General features: G+C 45.9%; 1 long non-coding RNA gene across 1 annotated transcript in view; it reads right to left on the bottom strand.

The window, feature by feature from the left end:
- Positions 1–6944: 6944 nt before the first annotated feature.
- LOC139041573 (uncharacterized) overlaps positions 6945–18206 on the bottom strand; it is an 11526-nt gene continuing 264 nt past the window's right edge. Inside the window, exons 1-3 of the long non-coding RNA XR_011496989.1 lie at positions 13300–18206; positions 10764–10965; positions 6945–10446 (exon numbers count right to left, since the gene is read on the bottom strand). The exon at positions 13300–18206 is cut by the window's right edge and continues 264 nt beyond it. This is a non-coding gene — a long non-coding RNA (uncharacterized lncRNA). The remainder of the gene's footprint in view (positions 10447–10763; positions 10966–13299) is intronic.

Here is an 18206-nt window from a genome sequence, read left to right as displayed (position 1 = left end):
ACAAAAAGGGCCAAAACTGGAGGAGAGGACAGGAAGATGAAAATACCACTTAGTCATGAATTCTTCTCAGAAAGTTAACCAGGGGTCCAGTCATTCCCTGGAGGTTCCCTGGAAGTGCCCGCTTTCCTGGGGTGGGGGTGCAGCCAGCTACAGCCCGGTTCCCTCGGGGCTGGTCCCCTGGACGCATGGAGCGCATGGCATAGCTCCCTGACCCACAGCCTGCTGAGGTCTTGCTCCCATGCGATGGCTTCAGAACACAAAATCCCCTTTGTTTGCACTCAACAAAGTAGTAACAGCCACAAGCCCACCTGGAGTCTGTGACAGTTAAAATTCAAACTCAGGGCTTTAGTTGAAATTAGTGATGACAGCACTGGTGGGTAACTCCCCATAGGCCTGGAAGCCATCCCTGGAGCTCTGAGCGAGTGGAGCCTGATGAGGACGGTGCCTCTGACTGCTGGAGCCCAGCTCTCTGAACATCCTCATGGGAACGGCAACCAGGAAGTGTCTGTCATTTTCTATGGTGCAATGGGTGGCACTCTCTGCCTCACAAATCAGAGCGATTACCCAAACACGAAGAGGCAGATTCTAGGTAGCCAGAAAGACTGTCAGCAGCCCGTTTTGCCCGCATCCCTGTGCTGTTGGCTGTCTTTGCCTGGTACCTATGGGCCCCTTGCGGCCGGTCCCTGATATTTGCTGCTAGGCTTCCTTGACAGCAGCGTCAGAGAACAGTCAGACGGAACCTTGCAGGTCCACCCACCCTCCCTGCCTGGCCCTTCTCTGTGCAGTGGGTCCAACGCTGCCCCCATCACACATCTGCAAACACACCTGCCACATGGACTCACTGGCAGAAACAGCCACAGCAAACACAGTAACCCCACTCCCTAGGGATTTAATGCCAATTGATTGTGATAGAAGAGACCCCACATACAGCCCTGGCTCTCACATTAACCAACTGGGTCACTTTGAGGAAGCGACTTAATTACTTTGTATTTGGTTTTCTCATGTGTAAAAATAAAATAAAATAAAATAAAGAAAAAGCCATTAGACTCAGAGTAGGGGAAAGAAAACCAACACCTGGGAGCAGAGATAACGTCCAAAGAGTGTACGTTCAGTCTTTATGACAAACCTGCGAGATGTTTTGGTGATGAAGAAGCTGAGATCGAGGGCCAAGTCTTCCCCCGGACCACAGACAAGTTGCTGAGCCAGCATCTGAGCCAGTTTCATGCAGCCCCAGCGCTTGCTCTGTCTTTGTTTCTGTTTTGAAAACAAATTTTGAATTATAGAAACAAAAAGAACATTACCTGTGAAAAATTAAAATGTTTCTGGAAAGGCTAATATCTCCATGGACTACTCTCCCCCTCAACTCCTCCCGGACACACCGTCCTGCGTGACCACCTACAGCCTCTCTTCTCATTCCAGTGTGCACCCTTCCAGAGTTTTCTATGCATTTATACACTGTGCATGTAACTGTAGAAAGCATGTTATGTTGCTTACACATGTGTGTGTGTATTTTTCTACAAAAAATGGCGGTATCATTCCGCAAATATCTTTATGCAGCTTGCTTTTCATTAACAGTAGGTCTCGGAGATCTGGCTGTGTCAGCAGAAAGAGCAATCTCCTTCCTTGTAGCCACTGTGTAGTATTTCACAGCACAGAGACACAAGCTTGCTTAGCCATCCCCCACTGACAGGCATTTCTGTTCCAACATGGTCCTCTGTCCCCAGCTTCCGCAGATGAATTCCACAGTCTCTTTTAGCTCAAAAGTTCTGTGGCATGAAGGAAATGAAATGAATATGAGGCTGGAGATGTAATAATTCACTTCCAAACAACGTGTCTATTGAGCAGTGGAGTAGCACCCAATTGTGAAACATATACATTGCTATTAAAACAAAAGAGCCAAAGAGACCCAGCGACAGGTCCAGACGGGAGAACGTCTCTCTGGTGACTAGAGCCGTACCAGAGTCTACTCTGTGCTCTCGCAGCTGTGTGACTCAAGGCTTTGCGTGGGTGCTCTTGATGATAGCAATTTACCCCACCATAGCTGAGGTTTAACATGATGGCATGTGTCGTGCTGGGCGCCATGCATTCTTTATCATTCCATCCTAATGATAATCCTTTAGAGCAGATAATATTATGATCTGTTTCCATTTTATTGATGAAACAAATGAGGCTTAGAGAGGCTTAGTAATTTTGCCCAAGATCACAAAGTAGTGACAGGACCAAGTTTCAAATCCAAGTTGCCTGACTCCAAAAGTCCGTCTTCTTTCCACTGTCTGTTTTCAGTTCCTCTCACCTTAGTTCGTTCAGGAGGACCTGCTCGTAAAGCATGGGCTGTCCCTGCTGTGGAACCTGTCAGCAGCCTGCCTGCGCTCACATCTTCAGCCCATCTCCGCCCCCTTCCCTGCCCTGGCGCTGGCCCTAAACCACTTATGATACCCCCACAACACATTGCTATGAACTTCTGCCCGTGCTGTTTCTTTTTTTCTGGAAGCTTCTTCCACTCTTTGTCTGTGCAACATCTGCTCATCTTTCAGCTCAAATGTCACTTCCTCCAGGAAGCCTTTGCTCTGACATCCCCACCTCATAGTTGCCCAAGGTGGGTTAGGGACCTTTTCCCACAGTGCTTTGGACTTACCTTTCTCAGCGCACTTGACAGAATGAATCATAAGAATCTGTCACCTGCCCGTCTCCCTGTACTGCTCAGCGAGTCCCTGAGACCAGGAACCACAGCTTGCTCACAACTGAATCTCCAGCTCTATCATAGTGTCTGTACACAGTAGCCATTTAATAAATGCTCGATGACTCAATCTTAGAGCGATGACAAAAATAAATGTGGAAGTGGACCTTTAAGTTGCATACATGCTGATTGCCCCCAGATGGTCACCCTAGGGCCCCACGCCCCCAGCGGTTAGCCTGCTGGCCTTCCTAACTCCTCACGTCCTGAGCATGCAGAAATTCTTCCCTGCCTGTGATGACATGGGGAGATTGTGGCAGACTGGCCGGGAAGCCTGGGAACCTTGGTGACTAAAACAAAACAGCCCGTCCTTATGTGGAGTCTACATTTATCTCATCTACAAGGATGGGGCTTTCCTCTGCTCCATGCGAAGCAGGAAGAATAAAATGCTAAGAAAGAAAAGGGAGCTGAATTTTACTGAGGAAAAAATAAATTGGTCCTAGAAGAAAATTGATGACGATCTCCTGGTAAATGTCAAGGAAAAGGTATCACTCAACTGCTTTAAAGAATGAAAATCAAAAGATCCAAACCAGAATGTGGGGAACATAAGTGGATCTCGCGGATGATAAATCGCTCTCCTGTATGCATTCTTCTCTTTTCAGTTACAGATCATTTGATGAAAAGAATCTGTTTATTCCAAGTTTGCCAACATAGTTTTTGTTTTGACAGTTCAAGGAATGTGTCATCTTTCCTCTAATGGCCTTCTAAGCCTCAAGATGTGGAAATTTGGTATTCTAGACAATGTTTAAAAAGTATTATGGAACTGGAACACACAACTTGTGTTAACTAAATATTAGGAAGAAAAAAGTAGACAACGGCATCAGAAAGAAATTAACATATACTCCAGACAGGGCTGACATCTCCATCTGATTATTCCATTATCATTAGAAATAATAGATAGAAATAATTATGTCTACCTTTTTTTTTGCGGGGGAAGATTCGCTCTTCACTGACATCTGTTGCCAGTTGTCTTCCCTTTTTTCTCTCCTCTAAAGCCCCAGTAGATAGTTGTGTCTAGTTCTAAGTTCTTCTAGCTCCTCTGTGTGAGCCGCCACCACAGCATGGCTGCTGACAGACGAGAGGGGTGTGGTTCCACGCCTGGGAACTGAACCTGGGCCACCAAAGTGGAGCACGCAGAACGCCAACCACTAGGCCATCAAGGCCGGCTCTGTGGCGGCTTTCTACTGAGTGCTAACTCCATGCTAGGCACTGTGCTAGGTTCTGGTAATGCATAGGAAGCCAAACAGGTACATCTTGCCCTTGGATAGGTAGAGATTAAACACAGGTGTTTATATATAATTATAAAGTTTAGTAAGAAGAGAGGGTTTTAAAGAAAGAATGATAGGGGAGACCTACTCTACCTTGATAATCAGGGAAGACCTCTCTGAGGAGGTGATATTTAAGCTGGGACCTGAAGAAGGAGAAAGAGGCAGCCGGTGAACAGTGGCGGGAGAGGAATTCCAGGCAGAGGTCACAGAACGTGCCATATCTTGATGCTGGAAAGAGCTCATCTTTCCAAGGAACTGAAGAAGGCTGTGCATCAGCTGTTTTCCTGTTGGTCCTCAGATCAGCTCCTGCCCCTGCCCCAGCCCTGGCTTGCTCGTGTTACCTGCTGTGCTGTCCGGCTCTCTGGTCAGGTGACCCTGCTGAGCAAAGCCCACAGACGGGACTGCTGGGAGATTGGAGGGTGGGTGAAAGGGAGAAGCTGGGATATTTCTACCTCTTTTTCCCTGGTTCAGGAGAGTCTCTCCAGCAGTGGGGATGTCTTCTCTGTGGCTTTAGAGTGTTTTGGCTTTGGGAAAACATGGTGATAACCCTGTCTTTATTTGGGGACTAGGATAATTGGCTGGGGACACAATCTATAGTTTAAGGATTGTACACAAGTGTAGTTGTGGTTGCTGTCAGCGTAGCTGCTTCCTTCTGGAAGGTCATAAGTTTATAAGAAATGGAAAGGCTAACAAATTGCAGCATTCAACATTAAATTTCCATCCTTTTCTTTTCCCACTGAAAGAGAAAAAGAATACTGTGACCCATTTGTGGAACAGCTTGCGAAGCTGTCAAAGTTTGGGTCAGGGCAGCCAAGCTTTCTAACCGTGACCCACATGATCAGAAACCCACATGGAAGCAGCTGCCTGAGGTTTTTTTTTTTGGCTAACGACAGGGAGCGGAGAATTCTGCCCTGGACGCCAGAAAATTGCACATGACCTGGAGTGTACGGTACTTATACACTCATAGTGATAGTTATCACCACTTGGGCACTAATTCTGTTCTAGATACTTTACATATAACATTAATTTTCATGATAGATCAAAATTACCCTCAAGGTTGTTAGCATTATCGTCACCATTCTGTAGAAAAGAAATGGAAGGTTGGGAATGTTATGAAACTTACTAAAGGTCAAAGAGATGGTAATTTGATACAAATTCACATCTGTTTGGCTTTAAAATCCACATCACTGTCCTACATTACAGTATCTCCTTTTTGTCAGTAATTTCATAATTGCTCGGTTTTGTGGTGGAATTAAGCATTACAAAACCATGGTTTGAATTATATTCGGCTTTAAAGATCATCAGCAATTGAGCCAACACTGTTAATATGAGACTGGTGGCAGTGAAGTAGGAGCCAAAAGGGTGTTAGATCCTATTAGTCTATGCATCTATGGGGCAAGTGAATAGATCTTCAAAAAATTGTTGTTGTTGTTTTAAATAAAATTTCAGGTGGGTTGCACTGGCCTGGGGCAGTGTTGGAGCCCAGATCCGTCCTCTGAGTGTCCTGCTCAAAGCTGCACACCTTAGCGCAGAGGAGGGTGTCTGGTGCTAACTCCAGCCAACTGCCGTGGCTCTCTGGAGCGCTGTGTGACCGCTCTTCTGGGAGTGAATCAGCAGGTAAGAGTCTCTGACGTCTGCCATGACTTTGGAGTAGGATGGGTGCATGTTCCACATGGTGGAAATGCGTGCTTGCCGTCCGCCTTATCCACCCGTTGCTGGTGCTGCAAATCTCTTCACGCTTTGTCTCTTTCTTCTACTGAACTTCCCAGGCCAGTTCCTCGAACACTTACAAAACAAATCACTCTCATCAGGATACTGGATGGGTGGTTAGGGAAAAAATATATCTTTCTGTTCTTGAAATACAAAGCTAGGAAGAAGGAAAGAGGGGAGTTCGATAATGTTTGCTGATAGAGCGCACACAGGCTGAATGAACTGATACCAGCACACGACACTTACCGAAGCTGGAGAGGAGCAGCTGGGCAGTCGCCCCTCTGCCTGTGGCTCCCTGGACCTTGCAAAGTCGTCTAGCAAGACTGCAGTCTACACTCTGGGCTAAGAAGCTGCATGCCTAAGGAAGCAGCAGCGTCAGCTCTGGGGTGATGAGCTCCTGGGGTCCAAGCCTTGCTGGACCTCCCCAGTTCTGTCTTAGCATTCACGGTTGGAGCAGTACCAGATCCTCCTTGGCAGGAACAGGAGTTCAGGCACAAGTCCTGCAATTTCAAGTGTCTGGTGTGTGCAGCCTTGGCCTCTGGTCCTGTGCATCCACCCCAGTCTTCTCTCAGGATGTTTGCCAAACAGTCCCGCCCTGCAGGAAGTCAGCTCCCTCTGGGAGGCCTGCCCGTGGGTAGTGTCAGATAACTAACCTTTATTTCTTGCCGCAGCATCAACCCTCTGAGGATCAGCTAGAACTGAGAACATCTTGTCAGAATGTGTTTGGCTGGGTTTTTGCCAACACATCAAGTGTCTTGGCCTCTCGTATTTACGTTGACATCCTGTTGATCAGAAGAAATTGATCAAATCAAAAGCCTTCGTTTCATGGCTCCGCGTCATTCTCCCCAACACCTCTCCTGTCTAAATTCTTGGTAGTTTCGTCATAAGCCAATATGGTTCTTCCAAGAGCCCGATCGCTCAGTTTCTTTGAATTCCTGTTCTCCAGGGATTTTGTCCCTTACCCTGCCCCAGCCACCCACTCCCACAGTCATATTGTGAGTCTTGTTATCTATTACCAATAATTGCCACTCCTTCCTTATCTCCACCTCACATCCCCACCTCTTGTCTTTCCCCTCCCTCCCTCTAAAGTTCAGCTTTAACAATCCTCTGACCTCGTCAGGACTTCAGACCGTTGGTCTTAGTACCCTCCTCCCGTTCACGTCCCTCCTCTCCCGTCTTAAAGCCTGTGACAACCACTGTCATCATTTCTGCGCATGTTCCCTCAATTCCTTTGCCTCTCTCTCATGTTAACTTGGAAAAACACAATGCTGATTAAATCTGACTCTCCACATGCTCTGCACAGCCTGTGGCTGAAGGAGAGGGCGCCACCCTGTAATTAAATTCACAACCACCAACATCAAAGAGCCAAGGCTGCCTGGCGATCCCACTGTATTCCCCTGCTCCATTCACCATTCAACTTTCCTAAACAACCATTTTCCACGTCTCCTGTCTTGTCAAGCCCTTAACGAACTTCCTCCTCCATCCTTGCCCTCAGATCATGACCTTCCTTCCTAGTTCCTTAAGAAAACTGAAGACTCAGAAGAAAACTTTAGGCTCTGGCTGCACATTTGCCCCGTGGCGGCTTCTGCACCCATGTCCATCGTCTTTCTGACTCTTGCTAGAGATGGGCGATCCACGCACCTGTCTGAGGCCAGCACTGCCAGCCTCTTTCACGCATATGCGAAGACGTCGGTCCAGGAAACTCCTCCTCCTCCTCCGGCACTATATTTTTCTTCCTCACTGGATTACTCTTATAAGATGCTAAACATTGTATTACTTTTCCATTAAAAGTAAATAAATAACTCTTTTGGTTCCCGTCCCTTCTATAGCTACTGTCCCGTTTCTCTGTTACTTTTAGTAGCAAAATCCCTCAAGGGAGTTATCTATTCTTGCTCTCTCCAATTCCTCTCCCCTTCTGCCTTGAATAACCCACTGCAACCAGGGTCTTGCCCCCAAGAGTCCACTGGCGCTGCTCTCGTCCGCATCACCGATGACTTGTCATCACAACATCCAGCGGGCGACCTCAGGAGCCTGCGGCACAGTTGTCCTCATCCTTCTCCCTGAGAAACCTCCACTTCACTTCCAGGTCACCATACTCTCGGTTTTCTTCACACCTGACTGGTCACTTCTTATTTTCCTCCACTGATTTCCTCTTTTTTCCCAGACTTCTTAACACTGGAGCCCCAAGGGCTCAGCCTTCCACCTCTCCTCTTTCCCATCTACGCTGACTGCCTTGGGGACCTCATCTAGTCCCTGTAGACTTTGTTGGCTGGGTCTTGCTTGACCTGTAACCTAAGGCTGGTTTAGTCCCTAAGGAGTCGATATGCTGAAGTGTAACTGAATTCTCCAGGGTCCACTCTGCTCCTCCACCCAGGTTAGTCGGAACTGTACATCTCCCAGCCAAGGGCATTTAAAAATATGCTTATCACAAAAACACAATTTCTATATGTTTCCTTAAAAAATTAACAAGTTCTCACAATACACGACCTTTGAACTGGCCTAATTTGTGATGCATCTGGGAGATTCCAGAGGTCGGGAGCGGACGCACAGTGCTTGTGAAGTTATCACAAAGTTTATCTGAGAGAGGAGCCTGTCAGCAGCAGACCTGGGCCTTCCCGCCTTCCCACAACCGCGGAACCGACTGTAGAGTTTGTTCTTTGTCCCAGGTGTTTTATGAATCCTTTTCTTTGTTTTTCCCACAAGAACAAATTGAATATTTTATTCTGAACAAAATCCAAAATTATAAATATTTTTTAAATCTTTTCAAAAATTGTATAGCAACAGCATATATTTAATGCATGATCAGTGTGCATTTAAAAAATTTTTTACAGTGTTACTGAGCTATAACTGACATACAACATTGCCTAGGCTTCAGGTGTGCAACGTAATGATTCGATATATGTACATATCGCGAAATGATCACCACAATGTTTGGTTAAATCCATTACCTCACATAATGATGGTTTTTTTTCTTGTGATGAGAACTTTTAAGATCCACTCTCTTAGCAGTTTTCAAATATGCGATTTGCTAGGGTTGTTAACTACAGTCACCACACTGTCCGTTTCACCCCCAGCACGTACTTGTCTTATAACCGGGAGTTTGTAAGTTTTGACCCCCTTCTCGCGAGTCCTCTCGTGCAGACCTCTCCTCCTTGGCGGTTTGCTCGCTGCTTCACTTCACTTTCTGACTCAAGTTGCCAGGCCAGCCTTCCCGCCTCATGAAAGCATTCGTGCCGCAAGCATTAACATTTACTGTATGCAGAAGATATTAAAATCTCTTCCTGTTTCTTTGGGTTCTGACTGCCATGGCCCCTAAAAGAAGCAATTTGAAGAACCACATTTTCCCCAACTCCCAACTCTTAGTCTGACAAAAGGATTTCCCCCCAAATTTGTCAATTTATTTATACAAAAAGTCCCATAAAAGCATAAAAATCAAATCAGGTTGTCGCACTTTTAATAACTTCCCTGTCATAAAAGGAGTAAATTCCATGAAATTGGGACTACCTTAGGAAATTCCCAGTCCTCTAACTTAAGTGTGAAAAATGCTTTTTCAGCTCATTCCTGATTTAACCTCCATGTGTACATCGGCCTTTTACACTTTTGACTACATTAAAAAAATCTATAGGGGCCAGCCCGGTGGCATAGTGGTTAAGTTCTCTCTCTGTTTCAGTGGCCTGGGGTTCACCAGTTTGGCTCCCGGGTGTGGATCCACACACTGCTTGTCAAGCCATGCTGTGGCAGGTGTCCCACATAAAACAGAGGAAGATGGGCACAGATGTTAGCTCAGGGCCAGTCTTCCTCAGCAAAAAGAGGAGGATTGGCATTAGATGTTAGCTCAGAGCCAATCTTCCTCACACACACACAAATTTATTTATTACCATGAGTATAAATGTTTCCTGGTGCCCTTGGGTTCAGGATTTCAAGGTCATTCTGTCCCCTCGCTGCCTTTGCATGTGTGAGGTTTTCACCTGGATGTGGTGGCTGTTGATCTCCCTCTGTGGATAGTTCCCCGTTTTCCTAAACATGTATCCAGGGCCCGAGGCAGCTGCTGTCCCACGTTGCTGAAGCCAGAGTTCCAAACCTGTGAGGGGGTGACTGAGGGCCAGGACATGACCTCACAGAGCCCCACGCCCCGCGACTGTTGTGGCCTGCCCGCAGGGGCCCTGTCCAATGCTGATGGTGTTTCCCCCTCGCTGGTATCCCCAGCCAACCTACAGCCGCTCTGCAGAGTGAGTGTAGAGGCCGCACGGTTTACCGGTCTGTGTATGGGCTCTGGGAGTGTCCTCCAGGCCACACGCTGGGCCAGTAGTTTTCAAACATTTATTTGTTCAGGTGGTTTAAGGTTCTCTTCAAATATGATCTTACGTCGTAGCCCAAAGGTAAACCAGATGACAAGGTGGTGCTCTGGGCGATGTGGGGATGGGGCCTGCAGCCGTCTGCTCAGTGCTCCTCACCCCTGCCCCTGCCTGGAACGGTCTGGGTGGAGGCCTGGGTAAGGTCTCGAGAGGGCAGAGTCTCGAGTGGTAGACTTCAGGCCAAGTGGTTCTGTCAGTATGCTCTGTTTGGCCTGCACAGTGTGGTCCTTCATTGTCTTTTTTCCCAACTGCTTCATTTTCACAATAATCGCAATGAACTCCTCCGGCTGCTTAGCTGGACACTTACACCCACACTTCTAAGTACTGCGTGTTCACGACCATTTGGGGTTCGTTGGCGTGGACATTTTCTACTCACTTCCTGCCATGGAAGACGAAGATTAGACCCTCTTCCTTTTTCTCCCCAAATCTCCTTCTCGTATCTTCACAGCATAATTACATTATAATTTTTAATTTAATCAATATCTGGCGTTCCTCTTATGACAATGTAAACACTGTTCACTTCTGAGTCACATAGTGTATTAATTTGGGTAGAACTTTTAATCTTTTGAAAGCTAATAAATGTTTTTTAAATTCATTTGCTTAGTTTTCTGTACCTTAATTTCTTCCACATATTCAAAAACTTGTCATATACTTGAATATATAATTTCTCAAATGCTTAAAGACGCCAGAAAATACCTGTTCCGCTCCCCTCTGGCCCCCATGTGCCCCCTCCTGCTGTTCCGGTCTGGACCTCTTGCTGTGCTGTCCGGGTCTGCTGCACAGCTGCCATCGGGGGCTTCATCCTCTTCCGTTTGAGATCCCTGTGTCCTCAATGCACGTTTTCTTATTTCTTCGTTTGTGTCTTCCTTTTGCTGGAGCACATGCTCTGATCAGCCTCCTGAAAAATGGTGCATGGGAGGTAAATACTGAATCTTTGCTCTCTGAAAATGTCTTATTATATCCTGACACCAGATTAAATACAGAATCCTAGCTTGGAAATAATTTTCCATCAGAAATTTGACGACTCTCTCCTGCTGTCTCTAGCTTCTCCCCTCACGAGGATGGGGACTGCTGTGTGTCCTTCCCTTCCCTCTCTGGGCATCACTCGGCCCTTTCAGTCTGGGAACTCAAGTTCCTTCAGTCCTGAGACATGTTCGAGTGAGACATTTTCAAGTATTAACTGAATGCCAGAGAGGGACATTAACTAAGGACACGTCAAAGGACTGATTGTCTGTAGATAATAACAGTGATGACTACGAACAGGCAGAATCAGCAAATTAAAATAGCAATAAATATCCTGAAGCAGTCCAAACACCAAATGCTTTGACGTTTAATTTTTGAAAAGAATTCCTCTGTGGAATTACGTACTGTCCCACCTAGGGGCTGACCAACGCTCTCCTGGCCTGGTCTTCCCACGTGGAGAACGCCAGCAGGAGGGGCGCGCCGGCCTCTCTCCTCCCTGCTCACTTCCTTCCTCCCGTAGGAGGGAGATTGAAGACGTGACTGGTGGGGATGGTGAGGTGGAACTGAGCGTCTCCGCTCCTCACGTTCTGGCCCCTCCACCAGCCCTGCCACAGGTGGCACGCATTCATTTTCTCTGCCTGGTATTTAGAGACTTGTCCCTGTGGGGAGGCCCACCATCGTCCTTCCTGCTTGTCACTGGGTGTGAATGTTGTCTAATTAAGGGGACTGTGCTAGGAAGTACAGTGTAATCACACACCCTCACTGTGCATGCAAACGTCTGTTCACTAATAAGGTACCGTCCCGTCTCCACACAAGTGGCTTTCTGCCTATCTCTCAGTGGGCTCTGAAGTCAAGAAGGAAAAGAAATGTCATTGTCCCCCAAAATCCCAGCACATGCATCACTGTGCATCGCATATATATATATACACACACATATATATTATGGCAGAGGATTATTTACCCCAAATCATGGGTGGTTTGAGGGATGCAAGAACAATTGTGATATTGCTTGGTTTTCCCTTTCTCACTGACTTTGAAACCCAACATCCACATCATTTGTAAAACTACCATATGTTGTGCCCAGCAGCAGCTGAGAGCAGCGAACCTCAGATTTTCCAGTGTGTCCTCGTAGCCCATGAGTGGTCCTGTCGAAGAGACAGCAACCTTTCTAGTTACTAACATTGGAACATCTGAAGCTGCTCTCGCCACGATGAATTCCCATACGGCTCAGTTTCATGACAACACTCACCTGAATGCACTTGTGTGGCTGGAACATATTTCTAAAATAACAGCTGAGTGGCTGCTATCAATCTAAATAGGACTCAGACCCACTAGCCTTTTTAAATTTCATGTTTGTTAAAAGGGTTTATGACCCCATTACCTTTTCAGTGTGACAAACTTTCCCCTATGACAAATATATAGAAAACCCCAGCCTTGTAGATATGCTGCATAACCAGACCATAAAACAGAAAAAGCACCGTCATATTTTTTCTCATACCTAAAAGATTCTTTTCGTTCATCCTCTTTATTAATTCATTGAACAGACAATGTGTGTTTATCAGGTGTTGAGCACTGTGCTAGATACTAGGAGATAGCAATGTCATCGGGGGGAGACCTCCACAGACCATCATTGCAGCCACGGAGCAGAATGCAAGCTGTGTGAAGGCAGGTGCAGGCTGCTTTGGGAGCTCAGAGGAGGGGGTGACTTTCTTTGGCCAGAGGAGCCTGGAAAGGTTTCCAAAAACCCAGATTGCTATATCTTCTTGAGTTTAGTAATCTCACAATTAACTTTTCATATCAATTAGATTTTGACCAAAAGGCAACTATATAAACAGATATACTAACAAAGATTTGTATGAGACTTTGATATGTTAAAGTTATTTGTGTTAGATATCATGACAAATGTAATGAGAAAAAGGAGTTACTAAAAAGCAGAGCAGAACAGGACTAAGACTGTGTGTTATATTCCATTTAGTATCATGTTTGGTCCCCACAAATGTGACTTAGAAAAGACCAAAGAAAAAATAGCAATTACCTATTTTTTCAGAATGCAAAAAAAAAAAGTCTGATCTGGGAAAAAATTTCTTGCAGAACTCCAAGTCAAAGTTACATATTTGAATAGCAGAATTGGTCTGTGAGCCATTCTATTTGGAAATACTGGTCAATTAATTAAATCATTTGCTCATATAACATTTATTAAACACTTACTACATACTATGTGTGAAAGTGCACTAAATTCATGCAATGGTAGAAAAAATAACATTCCTACCTGTACATGGCTGATCACGTAAATCGATGAATCCAGCTGGCTGTTGTGCAACAGAGGGAGACGGACCCCATGGTAAAATGCAGAGTGCGTATCTTACCCAGAGAAATTAAAATTTAAACTTAAGAAAATGGGCAGATGAACTAAAACACATTTGTTAAGCAAGTCTAGCCGCTGATTAGTTTGAGACTCTTGGATTCAGATACCAATATGACGCCATCCCCATCCGTGGAGTCCCCAGGCTGTTGGAGGAGACAGACCGTGAAGAACCTCCATGCCGGGAGGCTGTGTGCTGGCGGAGGGCGGCTTCTCAACGCCATGGGAGCTGGTCCACTGCCTGGTCAAGATGGGCAGAGAGGGCTGTGACCCGGGTGTCACACAATCGCTCCATCAAGAATCCTACCTGTTACCACGTGAATGATCCCTCAAGTAGACTTCAAGTTTTTCTCCCAATAGTTTCATTGTTATTGGCCACAGCTTATTTTCTTTCATTATATATTCTATTACTATTTGCATATACTGAAAATCTACTGAATTTTCTCCTCTAGCAATTTCAATTGAATACATTTTGGGTTTTTCAGTTACACAAATAAACATCACACGTGGACCACTTAGCCAACTTTCTTTTCTTTGTTCCCCAGTATTAACACTTTCTCCCTTTTCTTTTTTGGTCCATATGCCTTGGCTGGGACTTCCAGGACAACAATAACTTACCCTTTTGTTGCTCCAGCTTTAATAGGAATTCTTAAGGTATTTTGCATGAAGTTGGCTTTAAAATATATTAGAAACTAATTTGGAGGGTGTTTACTCAAAAGAATTGAAAGTAGGGACTAAAACAGATACTTGTACATCAATGTTCATAGCAGCATTATTCACAATTGCCAAAAGGTGGAAACAAGCCACATGTCCACTGATGGATGAATGGACAACCCAAGTGTCCATCGATGGATGAATGGATAAACAAATGTGGCATAGCCATGCACTGGAACATGATTCAGCCTTAAGAAGGAATGAAAGTCTGACACAGGCTACACTGTGGATGAACCTCGAAGACATTATGCTAAATGAAATAAGCCAGACATAAAAAGACAAATGTTGTGTAATTCCACTAATGTGAAGTACCTAGAGTAGCCAAATTCATAGACATAGAAAGTAGAAGGTGCTTCTGGGCGGATGGGAGGAGGAATGGAAGTCATTGTTCAACAGGGACAGAGTTTCAGTTTGGGAAGATGACAAGCTCTGGAGACGGGTGGTGGTGGTGATTACACAATGTGAGCGTGCTCAATGCCATCAAACTGCACACTTAAAAATGCTAAATCTTATGTATATTTTACCACAATAAAAACACAGTTTGGAAGTATGTATAGCATTCCTTATATTCTAGAATAGTTAAAATGATGTGGGAATTAAAGTGGCATCTGCTCCTCAAAGGTTAAAAACAATTCACCTGTGGGGGCTGGCCTCGTGGCTGAGTGGTTAAGTTCGTGCGCTCCGCTGCAGGCGGCCCAGTGTTTCGTTGGTTCGAATCCTGGGCGCGGACATGGCACTGCTCATCAAACCACGCTGAGGCAGCATCCCACATGCCACAACTAGAAGGACCCACAACGAAGAATATACAACTATGTACCAGGGGGCTTTGGGGAGAAAAAGGGAAAAAATAAAATCTTTAAAAAAAAAAAACAACAAAAAAAACAATTCACCTGTGAAACATTCTGCAGCTGATTGTCAATTTTTCCTTGACATCTAAAATTTTTTCTTGGATCTGAAACAATTGTCAGTTTTTTCTGAGGTCACTGGCTTTGTTTCTATCTCTTTTTAAGAAAAAATGTTGATAATGTGTTTTCCTAGGGACTAATCAATTTTATCCAAGTTTTGTACCAGACAAAGCACTCCCTTGTCAGTCTTTGAATTGCCTTAGTGCATCTTGTTATTTCCCCACTATCTTAGTGTTCTATGTATGCATGAATTCTCCACATCCCAGTAAAGAAAGTAGACTTTCTACACTGGTTTTATTTAAACACACACAAACACACACACACATACATAACATACACACACAGTTATTGTGTCTTTCACTTCTAAAGTTTCCATTTTGTTCTTTGTTATGCCTTCTGTTTCTATTCCGAGATTTTTTCATTTTTCAATTTGTTTCAGACAGGTTCACAGTTGCCTGTTAAAGTATTTTGATGATGGCTGTTTTAAAATCCTGTCATAACTCCAGAGTCTGTGTCGTTTCCTTGTTGGCGTTTGTTGATCATCTCTCCTAATTCAACTTGAGAGTTTCCTGGTTCTCCATGTGACCAGTGACTTCTGTTGCGCCCTGGACATTTCGGGTGCCGTGTTCTGAGATTTAATCTTCTTTTATGCAAGTAGTCGTCTGTTCAAGTCTGCATTTGTTAAATGCAGATGATCACCACACACTACACTAATTTTCTGAAGTCCTGTTTTGGCATTACTTCACTCTTTTAGATAAGGAACCTCTCTGAGAAGCCCCACGTGCTTTGGCTCACGTCACTGTCCGCTTTTGCTTAAGAAGCAAGGAGAGCTGCCACTGGTTTGTTTACTGCTCTTATTTAACTTCTAACATCTCTTCTTTTTATTTCAAGACCATCAATATTTCGTTATTTATCTTCTCCCACTGAGGGCCAGGAGCCACTTTCCTCTGTCCCACCGGGTCCAGCTGTGTTCTCAGCAGCTAATTAGCATAGAGGTATTTAGCTCTTGAATACTCCTGCTAATCTCTCAGGCCCTTCAGGCTCTCTCACGCCCTTCCCTCCCTCCTCAGGCGGCCTGGGATTCCAGCTCCCCCTCCCAGCCGCTCCTCCCCGGCCCCGCGCCCCGCCTCCAGGCCCTGGACTGCCCTCCAGAAAGGACATTTGTGTCCACACTCCGTTTAGCAACAGCTGTTGCTAATTACTTTATTCAGATGGCTCCTCCCAGAAGAGTGATGTAATGGCCTCTAGACGTTGGACAGAACTTCTGCTTTTGAGCGTTGTGAAATTATTCGGCTGGCAAAGCAAACAGTCAAATCTAAGTTAAATCACTTTATCACCTACGCTCAGGCGGGACTCTGGAGGAGGAAGCCAGTGGGGCTGCAGGAAAATGGGGAGAGAATGAGCCCAAAGGCCCCTGGAAAGCCACACACCTCAAACAGATTTGGGGAGCATTCAAAAGTTGGTTAAATCTATATATAATCTAGTTAACAACTGAGAACACAGCTAGGCTGGGTGGGCTGTGAAAATGGCCCGGGATGGTTGCAGGTGGGAAAAGAACAATCAAATGATGGTGGAACTTGAGAAGAGCAGAGATGTGAAAAATTAAGTGGTAAGAGTGGTCGGCGAAGGCATGGACTGTCTCCTTTCCTGACTGAAGAGTGGACAGCGCAATCAGCAAATGACGTGGGCTTCTCGGGGAGCTCTTCGTACAAAAGAGTGAAAAAATGCCAAAACAAGATTTTTAATAGTATGGCAAATTGGAATTGTTTACGTTTAACAAATTAATGCTTTTAACATCAAAAAAGAAACACTATGATTGTGTCCCTCATGAGAAATTTCTAGATTTTACTTTAAAAAAATCCATACCATGATGTAGTCTTCTCAGTTCAGAGTGTGTGCTGGGCCTCGTCCCAGGAGCCTTGGGTGGACTGTGGTGGGAATGACGCCTTTCCTGGGAAGTGTGGGCCTGGGGCTCCTCTGGCCTGGTGAGGAACGTGTGGAGCCGGGCGAGCGGCTCCTCCGTTCCTGCAGGAGCCTGTTTTTCTGAGCGTCTGTCGTTAAGCAGATCCGTGGCCCGCGGCAGCCTCGAGCAAGAGCAGTGAAACCAGCGTGTGGGCCTCAGCCGCCCACCCCAAGCCTGTTTTCAGGCTTCTGTGCGACGGGTGACAGGAAGGCAGCAGGACGGAGGCCAGGAAATGCTTCCCGAGCAGGAAGTGAGGCTCTCGTCCTCTCCCAAGTTGGGGGAGTGAGGCCCTGATCTGCAGACTGAGCCTCAGGGACAAGGTGCCTCCGGGCCCGCACTGCAGCTGCCTGTGTCTCCGTCCTTGTTGTGCCTCTCCTTCTGGTCTCCATTCCTCAGGGCATCTCAACCTCTGGCCTCGGCCTGCCTTTCAGACCCTGCCTGCTCTCCGGTCTCGCTTCGGCTAGTGGGTGTGGTTATTGGGTTAAGGAGTGCTGAGAAAAATCCATTTCTTTATCCACCAACCCCCAACATGTCTCCTACTGTCTCTGCCTTTCTCACCAACCCTGGCTCCCATTAGATCTGATAAAGCGGCAGGCTTGCTGGGGAGGCAGGGTGCCATCCCCTCCCGGTGCATTTGCATCTTAGGAGGCAACAAGGCTTCACGTGGAGCAAAGCTTAGCCTCTAACTGTGCAATTTCAGGCACCGGCAGAAAGAGTCTCCCCGTGAAGGAGTTTTCAGGAGGAGCTTCTCTGCGTGTTTAGAATTTTGATTTAATAACTAGATCATTTTCTTGTCTATAAAATGCAGATTTTAATAATACCTACACAAATAATTTTTGAGGTTTAAAGTGAAATGGTGCATATGCCCAGCCCTGTGCCACATACGAAGCAAGCGTTTGGTGAATGTCTGCTGCTGTGGCTGCTGTTACTCAGCTTGGCCTCTGCGCAGGCGCTGGGCTGGGCAGTGGGAGAGAGTGCCAGACACAATCATCACAACCCGGTTCTCCGGCCTCCAGGAGCTCAGCCTCACGAGCGTCATTTGCATCTGGACAGCCTAGTTCACGCTCCCAAAACGTCCTCTTCTGTATGCCCTTGCTCAGCTTCTCATGTTGGCCAGGTATGCATAATTTTCTTGTCTCCCAGAGACTGGGAGCTTCCCACTGCCTTGCCCAAGGTCCACACCCAGCTTGTTACAGATGTTTTAAGTGAGCGTGACTCAGAGGTATGTGTGT

The sequence above is a fragment of the Equus asinus genome, chromosome 22 (assembly GCF_041296235.1).
Source record: "Equus asinus isolate D_3611 breed Donkey chromosome 22, EquAss-T2T_v2, whole genome shotgun sequence".
NCBI lineage: Eukaryota > Metazoa > Chordata > Mammalia > Perissodactyla > Equidae > Equus > Equus asinus.
The sequence above is the reverse complement of the archived record's forward strand: the minus strand, read 5'-3'. Positions and strand labels throughout refer to the sequence as shown.